Genomic DNA, 26,178 nt, shown 5'->3' with positions numbered 1-26,178 from the left:
GCAGAAAGCGGGAAAAACTATAAATCGAAAACTTTTTTCTGGCGAGCCAGTTAATAAACATTTCCTAGCACCCTCCTGGCTTTTCCCATTCTTTGGGAACACAGTGCATGTGGTACATAAAGCACTTGGCAATGATGGTGTGGAGCAGTGACGGGCAGCGGGTGCCTTACTCAAGCAACTCGAGCAGGTGACATCAACAAGCAGGGCTATTCAAAAGACCATAGGGGAGTTCCTGTTGTGGTGCAGTGGGTTAAGAACCTGATTATAGGGGCTTGAGTCATTACAGAGGCACGGATTCAATCCCTGCCCAGGTGCAGTGGGTTAAAGGATCCGGCATTGCCACAGCTGTGGCATAGGTCACAGCTGCAGCTCAGATTCAATCCCTGGCCTAGGAACTTCCATATGGCATAGGTACAGCCATTAAAAAAAAAAAAAAAAAAAAGCCTAGGAGTATTGGTTTGAGCATATGCAAAACACCTGGGGACCCCCAGCAGTAACCTAGGAGACTCCTACGGTGGGACCAGCCTTCCAAATGTGGACTTAGAGCTAATATCACCTTTTTTAAACCTACATAGGAGGAACTTTGCGTTTATAGTAGAAACTCCTTCTCCAGGCTTCCTCACAGATCTGTGTGTGGTCTCTCCTTAAATAATTCAGAATACAAGGAGCTCCCTGCCCCTACATTGGCCCATCTCATCTTTGGGCAGCTTGAGCTGCTAGAAAGCTCTTTCCTACATAAGGCAGAAGTTTGCTTCTCCATCACCTCCCCCAACAGCCCATTTGGTCACAGCGATCTCCCAGGGCTGCTTCCAGTAGAAGCCACGTAGTGATGCTGCCCAGTTCCCGTGGGAGGAAGCACTGCACACACCCCTGTCAGTACAAGAGCATCTTCATCACAGTCAGTCCAGTGGATCCTCCCCTTGCTCAGAAACCCATCAGGGAGGAGCACTGCCCAAGTTTGCACGTACTCTTGAATGTTTCAATCCAACAAAACATCACTTTCACCAAACCATGTCTCTCTCCTGCCATGTAGTATGATCTCCATTACTCACAACCTGTCCCGATATTCCTCATGGCAAAAACTTTACTGCCAGGGGTGCAGAATTGATTTTGCAGAGTGGTTTGTGCACTATGCGTAAGATCTTCTAATTTGTTTATGTGAAGGGATCCAACGCTGGGCTGGGCCTCCACTGGGCAGGGCAGCACAGGGCATAGGGTTTCCAGACCACACTACCTTGGAAACCATGGGACTTTGAGATGAAGCCCAAGGGGGCCCACAGCAAATGAAGGTCTCTTCCCCAAGGGGTTCTCCAGCCCTCCACCCAAAATGGGTAATAAGACTCTAAAGGCTGCTGCCAAATAGTACTCTGGCCAGCACCCAGCTGTGGAAATACTCAAGCAGCATTTCATAGCCCTTCTGAATGGCCATGCCTCACTGGGCTCTATTTACTGTGGATAAAATCAAGGCATGTGGGAAGAGGTTGGGCTTTGCAATCAGAAACCCTTGAGTTAAGCACCAGCCCTGCCACTAGGGAAACAACCATCTCTCCTAGCCCTTGCTTTCTCATTAGGAAACTGGGTTAGTAGGCAAATTAAATGCTAAAAATCATAGAGCCACCTGAAAAAATGCTCAACATCACTGATTATTAGAGAAATGCAAATCAAAACCACTATGAGGTACCACCTCACACCAGTCAGAATGGCCTTCATTAATAAGGCCGCAAATAGCAAATGCTGGAGAGGGTATGGAGAAAAGGGAGCCCTCCTGCACTGTTGGTGGGAATGTAAATTGGTACAACCACTATGGAAAACAGCATGGAGGTACCTTAGAAATCTATATGTAGAACTACCATATGCTCCAGCAATCCCACTCTTGGGCATATATCCAGATAAAACTCCTTGAAAAAGACACATGCACCCATTTTCATTGCAGCACTATTCACAATAGCCAAGACATGGAAACAACCCAAATGTCCATCAACAGATGATTGGATTAAGATGTGGTGTGTATATATACACAATGGAATACTACTCAGCCATAAAAAAGAACAAAATAATGCCATTTTTAGCAACATGGATGGACCTAGAGACTCTCATACTAAGTGAAGTAAGTCAGAAAGAGAAAGAGAAATACCATATGATATCACTTATATCTGGAATCTTATATATGGCACAAAATTAACCTTTCCACAGAAAAGAAAATCATGGACATGGAGAATAGACTAGTGGTTACCAAGGAGGGGAGGAGGAGGGAGGGGGGTGGACTGGGAATTTTGGGTTGATATATGCAAACTATTGCCTTTGGAATGGATAAACAATGAGATCCTGCGGTATAGCACTGGGAACTGTATCTAGTCATGATGGAGAGTGATAATGTGAGAAAAAGGAATGTTTATGTGTATGTGCGACTGGGTCACCTTGCTGTCCAGTAGAAAATTGACAAAATACTGTAAACCAAATGTAATGGGAAAAAAATCATTAAGTAAAAAATAAATAAACTGCCAAAAAATTAAATAAGGTAAAAATCATAGGAGCAACCTACAGCAAGGCTTGGTACATATAAATACCCCACAATGGTAGGGCCCTCTGATTACTAAGAGCTTCTTAGCAACCCCATCTGATCATGAACATGGCTTTTCTTAATTTCCTTAGCAAAGTAGATTTTTGGTGACTCTCTCTGCCCCTTGTGGCAGGCACAATAATACCCACCCCCCCAAATATCCACGTACCAATCCCTGGAACCTAGCAACACTACTTTACATGGCAAAAGGGATTTTACATATGTGATTAAGAATTGTGAGATGAAGAGGATGTGATCCTGGATTATCCAGGTGAGCTCATGGTAATGACCAGGGTCCTACAGGTGAAAGCAGGAGGCAGGTAAGTGAGTAAGAGAACCAGAAGTTAAAACCGAAACAAAGGTTGGAGTGATACAAGGTTGATATGCAGATGCTAGGCTGCTGGCTTTGAGGCTTGAGCAAGGGGTCGTGAACCAAGGAAGCTTCTAGAAAATGGAAAAGGCAAAGAAATGAATTCTCTCCTAGAGCCTTCAGAAGGCAGATAGCTGTCCATATATCTTGGTTTTGGCCTGATGAAACTCATCTCAGATGTCTGACCTCAGAATTGCAACATACTAAATTTGTGTTGTTTGAAACCACAAAACTGTGGTCATCTGTTAGAGTAGCAATGGGAAATTAGGCCCGTAATCCTAATCCACCCTAGAAGATCTGCCAATTCTCTCTAATTCGGGAAGTCGTTGGAATCCTCCAGCTTGGTTCTGGCCCTACCCAACCCCATCTGGATGAAGGAGAGAAGTTAAGTCTGACTCGGGATAGAGCCACTCCACCAATAAGGAACATGAACTGAGGGCTTTTAAGTCCCTTACACGTACTAATGTTTAATCCACTACACATCCACAAGGCAGGTACTTTATATTCTCCCTTTTACAGATGAGAAGCTGAGGCAAGAGATGTTAAGTAACATATCAAAGGCCCACATGGCTGCTAAGTGACAGGAAGGGGATTGGAACTTAAAACATCTTTCTTAGTGTCCATGGTCTAAACCACTGCTCTGTCAGCAGGAAGTCTATGTCCTCGGGAGGAAAGTGCTAAAAGTGCCATCTCACTTTCTCCCCTTCCAGGGACTCACTCAGTCTGCACAATCTGAGCTTGCAAACATCTTCCTTCCCTCTAGAGTTTGAATCATGGTTGGAGAGTGGGTGGAAGCCAGTCTACCAACCCCACTTCTAGAATGCAATTACTGGCAGCATCCAGAAGGCTTTCCATGATGCCAAGCAAAGACTGGTCCAGATAGATTGTGATCCCTCACGTGCAAATTTCCCTACTTTCACACTAGGCTCTGCTTTATGCTGAGCCCCAGAGGCCCCAATCATCCCCCAGCTGGCCAGGAGGTGTGGGGGCTCCATGGGACCAGGCACCTCCTGCACCCCCTTGCAGGGACACTACAGGGAGGCCCCAACATAGGCATTAGTCAAGAGAAGAGTTGGATCGTGTGACTGATGGATTCTTAAAGAGTTAGTATCCAGAACGTTGCCTGGTCCACAGGAAGACTAGGCAAGCATTGTTTAATGCCTTGAGCTTCTCTCCCTGGACAGAAAGTTGCCAGGGGGAGAGTCCTGGAAAGCAGGGCTTCTCAAACTTTAAAACACGCATCACCTAGAGGTATTGTGAAAACACAGGCTCTGATTTAGAAGGTCTGAGGTAGAGCAAAAGATGCTGTGTTTCTAACAGGGTAATGTAGCCCTACTGGTCCATGGACCAGACTTTGAGTAGGAAGGATGGAAAGCACAGATAACATTACCAGGAAGCCAGGCCCATTATGAGAAGAGGTCCTGAGGGTCCAGTGTGTACCCTGACCTCTGCTAGGAGTCTGATTTCTCAAACTTCTCTCCCCTTTCTGGGCAAGTGGCTCTGGACAGGTGGTGCCCATTGGCCTGGCCAGGACAGTGGCAATAGGCCATTTTCACTGAAAACCTGGCAGTGCCTGAAGCACAAAGGAGGCGCTTAAGCCAGGAGGTCAAGGAAGGTGTGGACCAGTAGACGCTTAAGGCCTTCAAAGCCTTCTCCATTCCCCGCATGATAAACACCAAGCTCCCTGAGATTCACACCCATGTCAATGGGACTCAAAATCCTGACCTCCTTTCTACCACACCACACGACTTCTCAAATACTGGCTTGAGCCAGATGGCTTCCCCCTGGATCAAAGAATTTCTCCTGTCCCTTGGAAATCCCAGTGACTTGCATGCTCGGACAATGAGGCAAACTGTAACCTCTCAGCTCCTCACAGCCCCTGGTGGGTCCTCACTGCCTCCTAAGCCCTTACCTCTCAAAGTGTGGTCCATGGACAGGCCCACATGGGTACCACCTGGGAGCTTGTTAAACAGGCAGACCCTCGGGCCCCACCCAGCCTGATTGGATCAGAAGATGAAATTTAACCAGACCCCTGGTGGTTTGTGTGTCTGTCAAAGTCTGAGCATCGCTGGCCTCAGCCACTTCTATTTCTGCGTGTGCTTCACCATTCACACTCAGTCCCCATCTCAACTTCCCTCTCCCAAGCAGGTCAGCGTGACCCAGATGCCGAGTATAAATTTAGCCTCATCTTTGCTCTCCTCGGTGACCTCTCCTTCAGACGCTTCCAATCCATGCCTCACCTTCCTCTATCAGGGCCAGTTCTGCAACCCCACACCCTCCTGACCTTAGTCCCAGAACGTGTTAATAGCCAGACCCTTATTTAAGAATCCTTGCATTAATTTTTTTCGCTCTGAATAAGACATTATTTGCCTGAGGGTTTTAAGCTGGGGCCAGACTTCACAGGCATGTGGCGATGTGTGTTTTCCACTCTGGCCCCTTGAGGCTGCCTGCACACCTGAAGAGGGAGTCAGCTTTGGTGGCACAAAGAGGGAAGGCCACCACTCGGGGACAGTTCTTGTCCTTGCAGCACCTTGGATCGTAACAGGGCAAAAACAGCAAAACTGCAAGCAGTTGCTATGCCTCACATGGCACCAGCCAGGCTGACCCAGGTCATCCTAGAAGAGGTGGGGTTATTCCAAGGAGAAGTGTTTTTTGTTTTTTTTTTTTTTTCTTTGGCCACCCTGAACCATATGGAGTCCCTGAGCCAGGGATCAGATCCAAGCTGCAGTGTCAACCTAAGCTGCAGCTGTAGCAACACCAGATCTCTAACTCACTGTGCCAGGCTGGGGACTGAACCTGCATCCCAGGGCTCCCGAGACACCGCCAATCCTGTTGCACCACAGCAGTAACTCCAAGGAGTAGCTTGTACAAACAACCAGTGGAGGGTTCCTTTAAGGATAAATTTCTAACTGAACCTTGGAGTAATGAATGGTCCTGTTTCCTCTTTTATTCCCTGTGAGAACAGCCTTCACAACTCTCCATGAAATCTTCTTAGTGTTTTATTTTTCAATCCAGTCCATCAATTTATCTCAGAACATAGAGATACATGCAGAAAATTTGCAGTATAAATGCAGACACTTTCATCAAAGAAAATAAAAACTGGTTCACCAAGCAGAGAGAATCACAGATCACACGTGGGTCTGTTTCCTTCCTATCTTAGTCCTGCATGTCTAACACAATTATGTTTTATGCCCTTACACATGAATGCGCCAAGACACACAATATCCTTTACAAAACAGGGATGAGGAGTTTCCGTTGGGGCTTAGCGGTAATGAACCTGACTAATATCCATGAGGATATGGATTTGATCCCTGGCCTCGTTCATGAGTTAAAGATCCAGTGTTGCTGTGGCTGTAGTGAAGATCGGCAGCTGCAGCTCCAATTCCAACCTAGCCTGGAAATGTCCATATACTGCAGGTGTGGCCCTGAAAAGCCAAAACAAAACAAAACCCCCCCAAAAAAAATAATAATAAAATGGAGATGACACCAGAGTTGCATACACTGCTTTTTAACTTAAGAAGAATATGCATGACCTCATGTCATTAAACTTTCTTTGAAAACATAATTGTTCACATCATGAAGTTCGGTCACATGGCTCTGGTCATCATTTATCTATCCACTCCCCCAATGTTGACTATTTCTTTTGTCTTTTTTTTTTTTTTTTTTGCTATTTATTTTTTATTTTTTAAATTATTTTGGCTGCACCTGAGGCATATGGAGGTTCCTGGGTCAGGGACCAAACCCACATCACAGCAGCAACCCCAAGCCCCTGCAGTGAAAAGACTGGATCCTTAACCCGCTGTGCCATAAGGCAACTCCATTTTTTGGCTATTTTTAATTTCTAATACCTTTACCACATTGATTAATAAAAATTAATCTTTCATTTATTTACCAAATATGTATTGAGCATCCACTAAATGCCAGGTACTCTTCCAAATGGTAAGAATGTAAAGATGAATAACTGAGGAACTCATAATCTTGCAAAGAGACAGCAGATAAGCAAACGCACAGAGTGTCATCAGACCTGTAATAAAGGATGTGCAGGGTAAGAAATGAAAATCCTAGTCATGGAGAGCAGGATTCCCCAAAGAGACCTTCATGTGGATGATAACTTCAGAGAGTACTGAGTAGCACAGCTCCTCCAAGATAAAAATCATTGTTATTTACACATACAGCCTGTCTTATGCCACCTCTGTGTTTATGGTGGCAATGTATTTTCCTGGCATTTCCCATTTCGATCACATTTTCAATATCAATACATAGCTTCCCAAATCTCTTGGGGCACCAACAATCCTGCAATTCCCTATCCCACTTAACCACAGTTTTCCCCCATAGAAACTAGTGCCAGGATGACAAGGAAAAGATCCATCACCCTGGAGAGCAAGATCCAGAAAGACTAGGTAAGTGGCCTGTGTTCCCACAACAAGGGCAGGTTCAGATCAGGACTCCAGATGTAGCTGCCAACACATTCTAACCATCTGTTCTTGGTTGAATTGCATCCCTCCCAAAAGATGCTGAGGTCCTAAGCCTGCTACCTGTGAAGGTGATCTTATTTGAAAATAGGGTGTTTGCAGATGATCAAGTTAAGAAGAGGTCATTAGAGTGGGATGTAATCCAACATAACGTATGCTCTTATAAAAAGAGGAAATTTGCAACAACAACAACAAAAAACAAACAACCCAATCAAAAAATGGGCAAAAGGCCTAAACAAACATTTCTCCAAAGAAGACATGCAGATGGCCAGAAGGCCCATGAAAAAATGCTCAACAACACTAATTGTTAGAGAAATACACATCAAAACTACAATGACATAGCACCTCACACCACTCAGAATGCCCATCATTAGTAAGTCTACAAATTGCAAATGCTGGAGAGGGTGTGGAGAAAAGGGAACCCTCCTGCACTGTTGGCAGGATGTAAATTGGTACAACCACTATGTAAAACAGTATGGAGTTTTCTCAGAAAAAGTAAATATAGAACTAACATATGATCCAGCAGTCCCACTCCTGGGCATATATCTAGACAAAACTACAACTCAAAAAGATACATGCACCCCTATGTTTTTTATAGCACTATTCACAACAGCCAAAACTTGGAAACAACTTAAATGTCCATCAGCAGATAAATGGATTAAGAAGATGTGGTCCATATACACAATGAAATACTACTCCGCCATAAAAAAAGAATGAAATAATGACATTTTCAGCAACATGGTTGCAAGTAGAGATTCTCATATTAAGGGAATTAAGTCAGAAAGAGAAAGACAAATATCATATGATATCACTTATATATGGAATTTAAAACATGGCACAAATGAACCTAAGAACAGAAACAGACTCTCAGATATAGAAAACAAGTTTGTGATTGCCAAGGGGGAGGGGGAAGGGAGTGGGATGGACAGGAAGTTTGGAGTTAGTAGATGCAAACTATTACATTTAGAATGGATGAGCAATGAGGTCATACTCTATAGCATAGCGATAGACCATGATGGAAGATAACGTAAGAAAGGGAATGTGTATATATGTATGCCTGGATCACAGCAGAAATTGGCACAACACCGTAAATCAACTATATTTTAATAAAAATTAAAAAAGAAGAAATTTGGACACAGAGACAGACACATCCAGAAAGAATGCCAAGTGAAGATGACAACAGAAGTTGAGATGATACCTACAAGCCAAGGTGTACCAAAGACTGCTAGCAAATCACCAGGAGCTAGGAGAAAGGGGTTGATACATATGCTCCCTCAGAACCTTCAGAAGAAACTAAACCTGCGGACACTGTTTTCAGCCTTCTAGCATCCAGAAAATAAACGGTGTTTAAGCCACTCCATTCGTAGCACTTTGCTGCATACAGCAGCCCTAACAAACTGACCCCAAGTTGATGTCGATCAACTGGACAATTTGTATCATGATGAACCTCTTAGCTAGACTCATTCCAAAGTTCATTCAGTTTGGAGAGTCACCGATTTTAGACTTGTGCATATTGTACATCATAGCTTTCATAAGGAAAGACACAGAGCGAAAGAAGGACCGGTAAGAGCAATCCCAAATTCTCGAGTCATCAACTGCCACTACATTTCAGAGCTGGACGTGTGCAGAAGTGAAACTCCAGATAAAAGCATGCTCCAAATCCCAGTGCTCTAGCCTAATGAGCCACATTCATCACAGGAGAGGTCCCAGAACATCTTTTGTCCCTCTGGCCTGAGTCCTAAAAGCTCTGTGAAGGTAGGGACCCTTGTTTATTATACCACCCATGCTTAGTAGGATTGACCCTCAGGATTTGCTCAAGAGGTATAATTTTAAATGAATGAATGAATGAATGAATGAATGAACAGCCTCTTCATTTCCTTTTAAGCTCACAATATGTTCTTAGCCGTCTTAGATCACTAGTATCCAAATTTGTGTACTCCTCATACATGTGTATTTATTATAAATATATACTATGCTACATGGTAAAATACACAGAAATAGAAACATCCAAAGATGAAAAAATAAACATAATCGGAGGTTCAATTACACACTCCTCAAGCTCTAATGGGTATTCTTACGCACCCTGAAGCATCCTCAACCACCACCACCACTGCAGGTCTTACCACTTAATGACAAGAAGGACAAGAAAACAGGGACCCAAGGCTTCTCTCTCAGATCAGATAAGCAACCCCAAGTCCCACATACCCTTGCTACTCATTTGGCTTTGGTGGGAAGGGGTGGAGTCAAAGGGAGGAACGTCTCAGCTATTTATTTTTGGCCACACCCATACGGAAGTTCCCAGGCCAGGGATCAAACCCGGGCCACCACAGTGACCCAAGCCACAGCAGTGACAACACCAGATCACTAGAGAACCCAGGGAAATGTCCCTTGTTGAAGGGCAGGTTATGGGTACCTCTCCAGATCACACCCATGACAAATGTGAAGCATATGATCAAGTGATTCTGTCTAAAAGATCTAGCCCAGGACTTCCCAGAGCTGTTAATATGCTAATACGCTTTGGAAAAATCCCAGGAGGAGGCTGGAGTCTGTTTCCCTTGGAAGAGATGGAGAACAAACTGGGATCATGGGAGAATATGTTTCAGTTTGTCTAAACAATTCAGGAAAAAAGCATTCTTGTTGCCCACCATCCCCCGAGGGCTTTCTCCCAACTTCTTTGATCCTACGCAAACTTTTTTCGTGGGTGAATCCTTATTAACATTTTGAGGGAAATTAGTTTGAGGGTGAGCCAACCAGAGAAAATAGGTACCTAAAAGTATTAAATAACCATCTTCAGAAATGTTAATTTTTCATTCCAATATAACTAAAATGTTTTTCACTTAAATTGGGAGTATTAATACTTTCTTGTAACAAATTTTCAGAAACTTTTAATGAATTTGTCATCAATTGAATTTAGGTTCCTGTCTTAGCCCTAACTACACAATGGACATAAAAAACTAAATGTAGGCAAAAATATTTAGCTCTGCTCACAATTAAGGAAACATAAATTAAAAGACAGCTATTATTAAATTAGAAAGAAAGAGAAAGACAAAATGCTGGTAAATACAATGAATGTGTTGTTTCGATGCATTGTAGCATTTTGCTTCATTGGAACCACTCTTTTATAAAGTAATTTAGGAATCTATACTCAGAGCCAAGAAAATGTCGTATACCCTTTTACTGATTAATCCTATTTCTTAGAAATAATTGAAAGACTGGAACCAGGACAAGAACTGAAGGAGGGGCAATTTATACATTCATTGCATTTTTATTTTTAATGGAAAAAATCTAAATGTTTCATCCTATAGAAAACAGTGAATTTTGGCCCATCTCCTGGAAGGAATATCATATAACCATTAAAATTTTAAATTAAAGTGTGGAATATGTAGCAACATGAGGAAAAACTTATTTTTTAATAAGGAAAAAAGAACACCAATACAAAATTGCATAACAATATGAAAACCATATGTCCACAAAGGATTATAAAAAGATGAGTTTTTGTAGCAGACTGGTAAGATCAATAGGCAAATGTTTTTGTTGTTGTTCTCTAAAACTTTTAATTATTGTATTACTTTTACCTTTTAAAAATATTTTTAAGAACATAACAACTGTTTGCTGCTAGCATACCAGTGCTCCACTAAAGAAATATCCATATACATTTTTAAACCCAAATGAATTTCTCATAGGGTACAAAGCACATTCTTCAAACATTTTCCCACTCATCTTTAGACGCATTAAAATTCTACTAAATTTTCTATGATATAAATTATCTTTCAACTTGAAAGGTCTGCTAAGGCCCTTAGATAAATATAACCATTTCTGGTGCCCAACATGATTATTTTAAGTAATTTTACAAAATCTATTCCGCTCTTGCTGCACCTGGTAATTAAGTTCAAACATCCTGAAGAAAGCCGCCTCATTTCCCTGAGGCCCAGAAAGAATTTCAATTGCCATTTAAAGCTTCCAATTAGTTCACAACATAACATTACAATTTACTTTTGATATTTTTTCCTCTGGGTCTAATTTTTTTTAACCACTTTCCGTAACCCATATTGTAATTATGCCTGCTCAATCTGATGCAAAGCATCCTCTCTTTTTATGGAGGGCTTATTAAAGTATAACCTGGCTAGCGGGTCACTGTCCTCTCTAACCATACCTGTTCCTGAAGACAAAATGTCACTCCGTGCTTCTGGAAAAGCCTTGATCGGCAGCTCTGACTGAAGACCTCCAGTCTAGGCTGTGGCCCCAGCCCTCGTCAGCTGACCCTTGAAACTATCATTCTCAGGTGGTGGGACTTGCAGGTTTTGCCTTTAACACCTGTTTCCATTTCTCTAACCTGATTTCTAGAACGGCCCCCATTGTAATTCAGGGGCTGAAGATAACCAGTGAAACTTACCTTCCCACCAACCACTTGGGATGGCACTTACCAGCAGCATCATTTATTGCAATAATAATTTATTTGTTTTTCTTGTTTTTCCTGTGACGTTCCTTCTTCCTATGTTATTAAATGTACTTTATCCGAGTATAGTTGACTCACAATGTTGTATTAGTTTCAGGTGTACAGCAAAGTGAATCTGTCATACATATAGCCATTCTTTTTTCCCATATAAGTTATTACAAACTATTGAGTGGATTTTCCTGAGCTTTAGAGTAGGTTCTCATTAATCATCTATTCCATACAGTAGTGTGTATATGTTATTCCCACCCTCCCAATTCTTTCCCCCATCCCTCAACCATTTCACCACGGGTAACCTTAAGGTTAGTTTTAAAATCTGTGAGTTTGCTTCTCCTTTGTAAATAAGCTGTTTTGTATCATTTTTATTAGATTCCCCATGTAAGGATCTCATATGATATTTGTCTTGGTCTGATTTACTTCACTCAGTAGGATAATCTCTAAGTCCAACCACGTTGCTGCAAATGGCATTATTTCATTCTTTTATATGGCTGAGTAATATTCCATTGTGTATATGTACTCCCTCTTCCTATTTTAAAGGGACAGCCCAACCCTTCACAAGTCCTTGCCTCAGGATTGCCTCTTCCCCCTCCTTCCCCACCGAAATCTGCTGTTAGCAGAAATCAATATTTTAAAATACTTAATTCAGGAGTTCCCATCGTGGTTCAGCAGGTTATGAACCCAATTAGTATTTATGAGGATGTGGGCTCAATACCTGGCCACACTCAGGGGGTCCAGGATCCGGTGTTGCTGTGAGCTGTGGTGTAGATCGCAGATGCGGCTTGGATCCCACGTTACTATGGCTGTGGTGTAGGCCGGCAGCTGTAGCTCTAATTCAACCCCTAGCCTGGGAACTTACATATGCCACGAGTGTGACCCTAAAAAGACAAAAATTTTTTAATTAAAAAAAAATAAAATACCTAATTCATTAAAGAGCTTATACAAATAGTCCTGGATAGCAATAGGAGAAAATAGATTTTGAGAGGAGGGAGAGTGAGGGGAAAGATGGCTTTCTGTCACTCACAGCTCTCCCCTTCTCCACCTCCTCCTAACCGTGAAGAGGAGAGATGTATCTAGGATCCATGGATAGCAACAGAATGGTGGGCGGTGGGCAGGTCTTCCCAGAGAGTAGAGGCACCCTTCTCCTGGGCCCCATGGTTTAGAGGATTCCACTTAATCAAAATACACTAGATTCGTCTCTAGTCATTAAAGAACATGCTAAAAATCTGCTCTTTTACATAATAACTTTTAGGTCCCAGGGCAATTCTTCTTCCATCTCTTATTCCATTTCCTCAAACTAACTGCAGCTGAATGCCATCAAATTTTGTATGTGGTCCCACTGATAACGTCAGAGATGGGAACTGCTTGGAAGTGTGGGGAGGATTTGAGAGGAGCAAGTTTTTAGGTAAGAGAAAAGACAAATGAGTTCATTTGTCATATCTTTTTTACCTGACATGAATGCAGTAAGTCTTGCAAATAAAATATTAATTCTTGGAGTTCCTGTCTAACTCAGCGGTAGCAAATCCGACCAGTATCCATCAGGATGTGGGTTTGAATCCTGGTCTCGCTCAGTGGGTTAAGGATCCAGTGTTGCCATGAACTGCGGTGTAGGGTGCAGATAAGGCTTGGATCCTGAGTTGCTGTGGCTGTGGCTAGGTCAGCAGCTGCAGCTCTGACTGGGCCCCTAGCTGGGGAACTTCCATATGCCATGGGTGTGGCCCTAATGAGACTATATATATATATATGTATATATATATATATATATATATATATATATATAGTCTAAGAATTCTTACACTACTGAGAATATATATGTGTGTGTGTACATATATATTCTCAGTAGTGTAAGAATTCTTTTTCTTCCATTGCTTCATGTCCCAATTTATCATTACAGAGCCAGTCAATGATCAGAGCAGTGTTTGCAATATTTGCACATAGTAGCTGAGAAACCTTTCACGACATTAAAGAATTCTTATTTTTTAAATTTTTACACTTAGGTCTAGATTATTACACAGACAGTTGGATCTTGATTTAATACAGTGGCAACTAGAACACTCAACACTAGAATTGTGAATAGGTTTTTTTTTCTAATTTAACAAGATTAAATTAAAATTCCAAAATTAATTTAAAACAGGCTCTAGTACATATCTTTTATTTATAATTTTAATATTTACTATAATATGCATCTTTATTTTATTTTAATGATGTTAAAATAATAAACACCAAACTTCTTTTTAAAAACATACAAATAGTTTTTAAAATTTTACATTTATCTTAATTCTATATATATATATTTTCTTTTTAGGACTGATCCTGCAGCATATTGAAGTTCCCAGGCTAGGGGCCTAATCTGAGCTGCAGCTACAGGCTTATACCACAGCCACAGCCATGCCAGATCCGAGCCGCATCTACAACCTACACCACAGCTTGTGGCAACAGCGGATCTTTAACCCACTGAGCTAGGCCAGTGACTGAACCTGCATCCTTATGATACTAGTTAGGTTCTTAACCTGCTGAGCCACAACAGGAATTCCTTAATTCTATATTTTTAATGAAAATACATTTAAATCTCCCTTCTTAAATTTATTGGATCACAACTATAAGTAGAACATAAATTAATTGAAAACCTTGATAATAAAATAGTGATTTTTTTGCTGATATAAAACAAAAGGAAAACAAAGCTTATTTGTAATAAATATATAATAACTGGTGGTGTGTATGTGTGTTCGTGTGTTTATTGCTCATTTAATGATCACTGGCCTGCTGCTCAATTATGCTCAATAAAAATTTAATTAATTTCTTCCTGGGGATTTGACAATTTTTGATCATATAAAACTCATTGTTTTACACATTTTGATTCTGTCATTTTGAAGCTGTATTTGTCAATGGTACAAGGACAGAATATCATGGTAGGGCAGAATATCTCATGAACCATCTGGGTACTTTGATTTATAACTTCATCATTTTTAGACATACTGTATGATACCTTCATTTGCGCCCTGGTCATAGCAGCTCTGCTGTGGAAGAGGGTCTGCTTCCAGACACAAGCCAGAACCGAGCCTCTTTGGCTCTGATTGGGTCACATGACCCTCTACTTCTGAGCCAGTCTCTCCAACCAGCTGAATGCAATGTACTATTGGCTGGCCTGAAAACACCTCCCCTCCCAGAGTCTGGGATGGAATCAGCTCCACTTGAATGTCATAAAGTGGGTGTGGTAGGAAGGGTTGTTCGCAGAGGCAGATCAAGCTTCAGTTCTAACACTTTTTCAGTTGATGGGGTGGGGGAGCTTTCTAAGAAAAGACAAAAATTACAAATTCAAAAATTCAAAATTAGATGTTGAAAGAAAATATTTCAAAGAAAAAAAAATCCCAAATCCCCCAAAAGAAAGGAATGCCACCACCATCATAAAATCCTCCCTAGAATAGCTCTATGATTCTTTTTTCCCTACAATTTTTTGCTGAATACTCTTCATTCACTTCTTCATACAATTATCACTTCAAAATATCATTTTTTAAAGGAGAGCAAAAAGATAGTTCAGTCCCTCTTCTACCACGGTTGAACAATATTTATCACTGATTGTTTTAAAATGTTCTTTCAATTCCCCAATGTGTTAATTGGTAATTTTATGGCCACACCCACAGCACATGGAAGTTCCCCAGACCAGAGATTGAATCCTAGCTGCAGCTGAGACCTAGGCCACAGCTGTGCCAATGCCGGATTTTATACCCGACTGCGCCAGGCCGAGGATCAAACACACACCTCCACAGTGACCGGAGCCACTGAAGTCAGATATTTAATCCAATGTGCCACAGCAGGAACCCCTATATTTTATGCCAAATTATTATTATATTATTATCATTGCCAAATTTGGGACTCCTCTCAAGCTTCTCCTACAAATGAGCTGGATGATTTAGAGATATTGCCCTTTTTCTTGACTGTATCTGACTCATCTTAAATACTCTTCACATTGCCAATGTTCATTAACCAGTTTGCTATCAATGTCCTCTTGTCGTACCAGATCAGTCACCACCCTGGTCAGTAGTGAGTGTTCAGGAATCACATTAGGATGCCACAAACACCGAACTCTAATCAAGTGACTATGAGCCACATAAATTTACCCATTTAAACACAAACAAAATGTACTTCCAACTCAACTTCCCCTTAACTGGACTCAAAAATAGAAGGGCTGAAGACAAAGGGAAGTGTGAATGAGGAAAGTCAGGATGGAAAGATACAGACATGCACATGAGAGGCTTGGAGGCGTCAGCTTCAGTAGTTTTACAGCATACCCACCTCTGGTGTTTCCCCCAGGAAAATTCTTTTTTTTTTTTTTTTATTTATTTTTAGGGCTGAATCCGAGGCACATGGATGTTCCCAGCCTAGGGGTCTGATTGGAGCTACAGCTGCTGGCCTACACCACAGCCACAGCAACGCAGGATCCTTAACCCACTGAGCAAGGCCAGGGATCGAACCCGCAACTGCATGGTTCCTAATCAGCTTTGTTTCCGCTGTGCCACGAAGGGAACTCTATCCCCCAGGAAAATTCTGATGCTCTTTCCTGAAGCAGGGGAATGGGTTCTGACAGGTCAAAACAGTAGCTGTCCACAACTATCACGGTGGCTTTTATTCTTTCCGTCACTAAATTCATTTATTCTCTTTGACTAAATATATCTTCTACAGAAGATTTTTTTGCTGCCCTCAATTAAAAGGACCCTTGGTTTTTTGCTTTTGCTTTTCTCTCTCTGGAATATCCCGTACCCCGTCTTTATTTGACATAGTCATGCCCATCTTACAAGGCCCAGCCAAGAGCTGTCTTTTTTTTTTTTTTTTAACCTCCAATCTCCCTATCCCAGGGTTTTCAAAATAGGTTCCCTGGAACACCAGCTCCTTGAGGGAGTTTCCATTGTGGCACAGCAGGTTAAGGATCAGTCATTGCTGTAGCTGTGGCATGGGTTTCAGCTGCAGCTCGAATTCAATCCCTGGACCAGGAACTTCCATTTAATGACTTTCAGGTGCAGCTATTAAAAAAGAAGGAGTTCCCTTCGTGGCTCAGCAGTTAACAAACCCAACTAGGATCCATGAGGACGAAGGTTCAATCCCTGACCTTGTTCAGTGGGTTACAGATCCAGCATTGCCGTGAGCTGTGATGTAGGTCACAGATTTGTCTTGGATCCAGTATTGCTGTGTCTGTGGTGTAGGCCAGCAGCTATAACTCCAATTTGACCCCTAGCCTGGGAACTTCCATATGCCACGAGTGCAGCCCTAAGAAGAAAAAAAGAAAGAAAGAAAGAAAGAAAAAAGAACACTAGCTCCTTGAAATGCTCTGGCAAAAAAAAAAAAAAAAAAAAGAAAGAAAGAAAGAAAAAGAAAAAAAAAAGTGTCCTATAGTCAAACATGTTTGGGAGAAGTTGCATAATTTCTTTTTCTCTCTTTTTGATTCATAATGTTAGTACTTTGGGAACTGAGAAGTTCTGCTCTATAAGAATACTGTTTACTGAGAAGTCACTCTATGCCAAGCTGTTCTAATTGCTGCATGTATTATCTTATTTAACTCTCGCTACTTACTCTACAGAACACATTGATTTTACAGATGAAGAAATTTTAGGGTTAAATAATTTGAGCCATTAGTATATCTTTCTCATCTTCTCCAGTAGGTCATAAAACCTTTAAAGGGAACTTTGTCTTAGTCTCCTTACCCACCTAACCTCTCACAGCATCTGACACATGGTAGGTATTCAATAAATATTTGTTGACTGAATACATCTGAAAGCTTTTTAAACTTCCAACTTGTATTTCAATTCCAAAAGGAAAAAGCAAATCCAATAAATTAAATGCTAGAAAATGAAGCCAGGAGCCTTTATACAACTTTTCCAAATCCTTTCATATTTGCTCCACTTCTGCTGTTTACCAAGTGAATAAGGAAATTAAAAAGCAGCTACAAGCTGTTTTAATAGTCAGACTTATATTCAATTTGGAATCAGCACAGAGATATATTATTTCTGAAGGCCCTTCACTGCAAAAGGGCTGGAAAACATACCAAATAAAACTCAATCAATCGTAGTCTGATATTTTCTGCTCTGAAAGAGGAAATACATAACAGCATTATTCATAATGTCCAATAATTCCCATAGCACAGGGACACAAAAAATATTCATTGTGAATGACAATATCTCAATTCAGGTTCTTGTCTTTAAACCTAGCATAAACAAGGAGCACCTTCTGAATATCCTATTTTTAAGAATGACCTGGGTAGAAGGGATGTTAGTTTCAGAGGATTCAAGTTCAAATCATGAGTCATCTTCTCCATTTCAATCACAATTCTGGTATACTTTGTATTGGCTAAAATGAACATGTCTTACTGCAGGGGGGAAGAAAGAATCTAAGCAAATTGGCACACTCACTTTAAAAAATTTTAATCCAACATATTTTGGTTCCAGTGTAAACAAACCTCACCCAATTTCTCACTGTCTTTCAAGATAGCAAAATGGTTTATCTTAAAAACTCCCTCAATCATTGTATGAATATATCACATATCACAAATTCATATTACATTATTTTGATTGCAAGGAGCCAGTCCAAATATTTCATGTGGAGAGTTTGAAGAGTGAAAGTCTAGCAACCTGTTGACCAGAACTGCCTGCCCGTTAGGCTCCCAGCTGTGAAACTGAATCCATCCTCCACGTGACCTCCAGAGTGCTTGTCCCTGCCTTGCTTCAAGTCATTCAGGGGCTCTCAAGTATCTTTAGAAGAAAGGACAGACCAAAGAGCCCCTTCAAGGCCTAAATTACTCTTTATTCTTTAGCCTTATTTATCACCACTTTTTCCATATAGAACTGCTTAAAGTGCATATGCCTTTCTATTTTATACATCCATGGTTTGGCTCAAAATGCAAAATATTCTCCCAGTTCTTATCCCTTCTTCCTCCCTCCTCTGACCCTCCCTGCCCCTTCAACCTAAAACTCTAATCCTTCAAAATAATGCATATCCATGCAATTCCACTCCCAGGAAAATACACAAATGAACACATGTCCACACAAAAACTCATACATGAATGTTCACAGCAGGTTTTTTTCTTTTTACAGCTGGACCTGCCTGGCACATGGAAATGCCTGGCTGTATCAGAGCTGCAGATGTGGCTATGCCATAGCCAGAGCAACACCAGATTGGAGCTGCATCTGCAACTGATGTATGCTGCAACTTGCAGCAACGCTGGATCCTTAACCCACTGAGCAAGGTCAGATATCAAACCCACATCCCCACGGAGACAATGTTGGGTCCTTACCCTGCTAAGCTACAATAGGAACTCCCGTAGCAGCTTTATGCATTAGAGACAAATAGTGAGAACAACCCAATTGTCCATCAACTGATAAACTAAATGGAATGTATCCATACAACGGAATATTATTTGGTACTAAAAAGGAAAGAGGAGAGTTCCCGTCATGGCTCAGCGGAAATGAATCTGACTAGCATCCACGAGGACACAGGTTCTATCCCCAGCCTTGCTCAGCAGGTTAAGGATCCGTCATTACCATGAGCTGTGATGTAGGTCTCAGACACAGCTTGAATCCCGAGTTGCTGTGGCCGTGACATAGGCCAGCAGCTTCAGCTCTAATTTGACTCCTAGCCCGGGAAACTGCATATGCTGCAGGTCTGCCCTCCGCCCCCCAAAAAAAGACAAAATTTAAAAATAAAATAAAATAAAATAAAAATTTAAAAAATAAAAAGGAATGAAGTACTAACACATGCTACAACATGGACGAATCTTGAAAATGTTATGCTAACTGAAAGATACCAGACACAAAGGACCATATATTGTAAGATTCCATTTACATTAAATGGCCTGCATAGGTAATCTACAGAGACAGAAAGTGTATTAGTGGATGCCTAGGAATAGAAGGACTGGGGGAAATGGGAAGTGAATTACTTGTGATGAGTAATGAAACTATTCTTAAACTGACTGATGCATGTGGTAGTTGCACAACTCTGTGAATACACTAAAAGTCATTGAATGGTGCACTTTAAATGAGTAAATTATATTGTGAATTATCTCTCAATAAAGCTGTTATGAAAACAATGTTCAGGGAAGAGTTTCCTAATGGCCTGGCAGTTAAGGATTCTGCATTGTCACTGCTGTGGCACAGGTTCAATCCCTGGCCCAGGAACTTCTGCATGCCACAGATAGGGCTGGAAAACAAAACAAAACAAAAAAGCCCCCAAAACAAAAAACAGTGCTCAGGGAAATTCTGGCTTTTCCCTAAACAATTTGTAACTCCATTCTCCAATTACTTCTATCTCTAGCACATGAATTTTTAACTGCTAATTTATAACAATTAGTAGCTGTCATTTTGCCAAGGACTTTATATTTTATTTAATATTTCCAATAAACCCAAGAAAAATATTATCATATTACTTTACAATTAGATATATTTTTAAGTGCTTTGTCATTCAACAGGACTGTTTCTCAAAGACAGAAGTTGCATATATATGTGGCCCACTATGCGGCCCACTATGATTCAGTGGAATTTTTTTGTTTGATTCGAAGTCACAATGTTTTTCAAAAACTTTAAATAAATTGATGACATTTTAAAAATCTGGATATTTTATGCAAAAATCCACTTTGCTAACCTAGCTTACAGAAACTCAGAGGGCCTTATTATAAGATTTGACCAAAGCCTTTGAATCTGGACAGCCCTCCTCAACTTGCCGAAGTCTTTATTCCTACCTACTGTCTCACATTTACCATGCTTTACTAATTAATGCTACCTGCTTAAGGTAGCATAATACAGTTTGTAAGCAGCAAGCACCCCTGAGCAAGGACTGTATCCTATTCATCTTGTGTCCTTATGGTACCTGGACAGTACCTGATAAGTAACATGGACACAGTCCATAACCTTGAATTGTTATCTCTGACATTATAAGTGAGCTGTGTTCTAGAGCATATTTCTTCATTTTACCTGCTAATAAATCTCCAGGGCACAGCCTTGCTTTGGGCTCTGGGTTGAAACCATTCTAACGAAGTTCAAATCCTGGCCTTCCAGGAAAACAAAGGGAGGTAAGATTCCACTTACTCACAAAACCACTAGCAGATGGTACCAAACACTATTAACAGAATGTCAGTGAGGTGTGCAGATTACAGAGCTGGATTTCCCTGTTACTATTCCAAGAAAAGATTCAAGTTTAGTAAGCTTTAGACAAAATATACGCATATTTACAGTAAAACCTCACTAATTTTGATTAGCCAATGCAAGCTGGAATGGTCCAGCCTGAAACTGACCTATGAATTTTCTATGAGGGTATATTTTGCCAAGCAAACTAACAGCATAAACAGAACTTGGAGGAGTTTGTTTAACCTACTTAGAAGGAAAGAAAAAAAAGTGAGGGTTTTATTGACTCTATTATTGCTTATATGCAAATTATACTGATTAAAATGAACTTTCAATTACTTAAATACTTCCAGTAAGACCCCTTGAAGCATTTTATTGGCACTTGGTACTGACTTCAGTGACAATATATTGAGCTCTGAGTCAATCTTTCACTAGTTCACTGGTAGTGCGGAAAATTAGCCAAATTCCTACTATATAGCACAGGCAACTATATCTAATCTTTTTGGATAGACCATGATAGAAGACAATATGAGAAAAAGAATGTGTGTGTGTATATATATATGTGTGTATACATATATACACACATATATATGACTCGGTCACTTTGCTGCACAGCAGAAATTGGCACAACATTGCAATCAACTATACTTTAATTTTTAAAATTAAAAAAATACTTTTTAATATAAAAAAATTACCCAAATTATGTGTGTATAATATATGTAATATAAAACACATGTGTATATATGTATATGTATAATATATGTAATATAAGATTAAAATGAAATGTATACACAGTTATGTTAATCACATACATATGCTAAAGTACAATTAATCATGTACATACTGTAATACATGTAAATACATGTAAATGTATTACAGTATGCTAAATCTTTAATCTACTAATAATGTAATAATGTTTTTAGATAAGTATATCTCTTTAATTTTAAAATGTTCATACTCATAGAAAATTAGAAGAAAAAATATTGAATTTTTCATAATCCCAACCAGAGACTAACATATAACATTTTAGTATCTTTTCATATAGTCTACTTTCTATGCATATTTTTTCATAATTTTCATCAATAAGGTATATCACTTTTGCACATTGCTTCCCATTTAAAATTATAACAAATTTTTTAATGGCTGCTTAATATTGCATTGTATGTACCCTAATTTATATATCTAGCTCCCTATCATTGGACATTTAATTTGTATCTGATTTTTCAGATTTATTAATAATGCCACAATTATCTTTCAGTAAACAACAGTTTTCATATTTCAAATTATGTCCTCAGAATAAATTCCCCCAAACAGAATTACATTGTTAGGATCTTCATCTGTATTTACCAAAATTCTGTACAGGTCTGATTGATTTCTATTCTTACCAGGTGTGGAGGTTCACTAATCCATTCTCAGTCAAGATTTTTCTCTTCTAGGAGGTCCCTGGTGGCCTAGCAGTTAAGGATCTGGTGTTGTCACTGCTGTGGCTCAGGTCACTGCTGTGGTGCAGGTTCAGTCCCTGGCCTGGGAACTTGCACATGGGGGGACGGGGGAGGGAGGGTTTCTCTGTCCTCAATGTGATGTGTAGGGCCAGCTGCAGACAATCTTGCAGAAGTCAGGGAAGGATGCCTTGGTGTCACATCACTTGCTTTTCAGTCCTGTTCATGTGATCACCTTGATGCACCTCCATCCTGCCTCCTTGGGCTCCCTCCCCCTTCAGGCCTACAGTGCCTCTGGCTTCTCCACTTGGGTTCCCTACCAGACCTGTGTACTCCAGGAAGGTGTTAATTGCTGGAGCCAGAGTTTGGAAGGAATAGATAAAAGGGAAGGTATGCTCATCCTAGAGAGGATTTGCATCTGCAATATTTCCAGGAGCTACACATCTGATGGAAGGCCTTGAGGTAGCCAGGAACTTCCTCGGGTCCTCAAATCTCACCATGGGGAAGGCTGCTGGCCTGTTTTCAAAGAATTGTTTTAGAGGGGAAAAAAAGAAAAAACTATTTTAATTTCAATGACTTATTTTTCCTGATTATAAAAGTAATAAAGGCTCCCTATTAAACATCTGGAAAATATTTTTAAAAATCTGAAAAATACTACCACCAAAAGAATTAAGAAAAAAACAAAATCAGAGTTTCCACTGTGGCGTAACAGGATCGATCTATAGTGTCTCTGCAGCTGCAGGGATGTGGGTTCTGACACCCTGACCGGCGCAGTGGGTTAAAGATCCAGCATTGCCACAGCTGTGGCATAGGTCACAGCTCCTGCTCAAATTCAGTCCCTCACCTGGGAACTTCCATATGCCACAGCGTGGCCAAAACAAAAAAGAAAAAAAAAATTACCCAAGATTGCATCACCAGCTCAGAGCATTTACTTGGAAGCCTCTGTACCCTCATCTTTCGGTCCTGTGGTGTCTGCAGTCCACGGGAGAAGGTAAGTCCTGCCCGTTCCTATTTGTGCAGCTCCCAGACATTTATACTCAACCCTGCCTCCAGAATTAGAAGCAGAAAAGATGGTTTTATCTCATGTAAGCTCAGAGGGCCCTTGGAAGCCCAGACCAGCAGTTCTACCCCTTATCACCTAGAGGATAGCACACTTCCTGTCTGTGTTCTGAATCCAATGGCGTTTCCTGGAATTCAACCCACCTTCCTCTTTCTACAGAGGAAGTGAACAGTTCCTTCAGCTCTCCAGAACGGGAACACAGTTATTGGCATAAATAATCCCTTGAGTGTAATTATCAAGTAACTTCCATTTTGCTTCTGGTTTGTAGTACAGACATTTGAGTCAGGTCAAGTCTCTGACCTTTCTTTTGTTATTATTTTTTGTTTGTCTTTTAAGGCCACACCTGTGGCATATGGAAGTTCCAAGGCTAGGGGTTGAATCAGAGCTGCAGCCCACCTACACCACAACCCCAGCCAAGCCAGATCTGAGCTGTGTCTGCGACCTAACGCTGGATCCTTAACCCACTGAGAGAGGCCAGAAATCGAACCTGTACCTAGTCATGGAGACTAGTCGTGTGCATTACCTCTGAGCCACAACGGGATCTCCTCTGAACTTTTCTTATGTAAATTAGTTTTTCTTGGACTCAAACAGCTTTAAACTAATTGGTCCCTTGAAGGCAGTATGGTGCAGTGGTTAGGGGTGTGGGTCTTAGGACAGCACACCCTAAGGGTCGCCATGGTGAAATAGGTGACATGAGCATGTACTCTGATACAGAGCTGGTGGGAATGGTAAAGGGTACAAGTCCCTGGGAAGGGAACTTGGCACTCGCTATCAAAATTGCAAATGCATATAGCCTTCAATGCAGTCATCACACTTCTGGGAGTGTATCCCACAGACAGATCCACACACATAGGAAATAAATGTGCACTTGATACTTATTGTAGTGTTTATAATTATTATATTATTTATTATAATTATATGTTAATTATATAGTATAATGGTATATAGCTCACAGCATGCCAGATCCTTAACCTGCTGAGTGAGGCCAGGGATAGAACCCACATCCTCATGGATACTAGTCTGATTTGTTTCTGCTGCACCACAATGGGAACTCCTATAATTATTATTACTATAGCGAAAGACTTAAAAGCAAAATATCCATCAGTAAAAGACTGGTTAAATAATTACAGCAAATCAACATAATAGAATACTATATAAATGTTTTAAAAAGTGAGAAAGCCCTCTATGCACTGTTACAATAGATACTTAACACTATATGAATGGATGTGTGTATATGTACAACTGAATCATTTTGTTGTATAGCAGACATTAACACAACATTGCATATCAACTATATTTCAATAAAATTTTTTAAATTTTTTAAATTAAAAAAAATCTTAATAACTATTTTTGGCAGAAATCCACCCCCCAAAAACACTATATACAGAAGATAAATAATTCATATTATATAAAGTGAAAAGATTTTTTATTAATATGTGATCTATAGTATATATTCATGATGTATATTCTCTAAAAAGTACAAAAAAGGGAGTTCCCGTCGTGGCGCAGTGGTTAACGAATCCGACTAGGAACCATGAGGTTGCGGGTTCGGTCCCTGCCCTTGCTCAGTGGGTTAACGATCCGGCGTTGCCATGAGCTGTGGTGTAGGTTGCAGACGTGGCTCGGATCCCGCATTGCTGTGGCTCTGGTGTAGGCTAGTGGCTACAGCTCCGATTCGACCCCTGGCCTGGGAACCTCCATATGCCACGGGAGCGGCCCAAGAAATAGCAAAAAAAAAGTACAAAAAAGGCAGCTTGGAGAGGTTAAGAGCACAGATTCTGGAGTCAGACTACTTAAGTCAGAAGCAAGGCTCCACCTCTTCCCAGCTGTGTGATCTTGGGCAAGTCATTTAACCTCTCTGTATCTCAATAAAGTGGAAATAATACACTAATAGTGTATCTCTATAAAGTGGCGATAACACTGCTACTTAAAGTGTTGTTGGGAGTATTAAATGAGTTAATACACATCAAATTCTAAGAACTGGGTCTGGCACACAGCAGAGAAAAACCACATAAGTGTCAGTTACTTTTACATTCCATTAAATGAAAAGAGCAAAGTTTTGAAGCATATAAAATGCAACTCTTGTGTAAGAAATGGGAGAAAATACCAACTCCTATTTGTATTTGATTTTCTTTGCACAGAGCAGCATCAGAAAGATACTTATAGGAGTTCCCGTCGTGGCGCAGCAGAAATGAATCTGACTAGGAACCATGAGGTTGCAGGTTTGATCCCTGGCCTCACTCATCTGGTGTTGCCGTGAGATGTGGTATAGGTCGCAGAAGCGGCTCGGATCTGGCTTTGCTGTGGCTCTGGCGCAGGCCAGCAGCTAAAGCTCCAATTAGACCCCAGGCCTGGGAACCTCCGTATGCCACAGGTGCAGTCCTAAAAGAGACAAAAAACAAAAAAGATATTTATAGGAGGAGGGGGCGTAGTGCTGGAAACAGGAGCAAACATTTTAACTGCCTATCTCTGAATGTCCTTTTGACTTTATGACCACATGGATTTAATGCCTATCCAAAAAATTCTTTTTTTAAAAAAAGGGGTATGAATTTCAGAATTATGAGAATTTGAACTCTGACTCTGCCATTTGAGAACTGAGGCCTTATCTGCCTTGCTTGCATCATTGGGAATGGTCTGCTTAGCCTCTATGCTCTGTTCCCCAGGAGGCTAAAAAGGACAAGACTTAGCAACTGACCTTCAGTAGTTAAGCCACCCAACATTGG

The 26,178-nt window shown here is 40.7% G+C and overlaps 1 protein-coding gene and 1 long non-coding RNA gene across 6 annotated transcripts in view; both read right to left on the bottom strand.

Moving 5' to 3' along the window:
• The window catches only part of CDK1 (cyclin dependent kinase 1), a 158,734-nt gene that overhangs the window by 79,174 nt on the left and 53,382 nt on the right, over positions 1 to 26,178 (bottom strand). The gene's annotated exons all lie outside the window — the stretch shown is intronic.
• Positions 14,146 to 20,883, bottom strand: LOC146396837 (uncharacterized). The gene is made up of 2 exons (XR_014827972.1): positions 20,807 to 20,883; positions 14,146 to 15,142 (listed from the first exon to the last, which is right to left on the bottom strand). It is a non-coding gene; the product is annotated as an uncharacterized LOC146396837 (long non-coding RNA).

The sequence above is a fragment of the Sus scrofa genome, chromosome 14, assembly GCF_054392235.1.
Source record: "Sus scrofa isolate SSC_HxYL_T2T_F1_AM1 chromosome 14, Sscrofa_HxYL_maternal_Yorkshire_Landrace_v2.0, whole genome shotgun sequence".
Classification (NCBI taxonomy): Eukaryota; Metazoa; Chordata; class Mammalia; order Artiodactyla; family Suidae; genus Sus; species Sus scrofa.
Note: the sequence above shows the minus strand (reverse complement) of the source record. Positions and strands in the feature narration are given on the sequence as shown.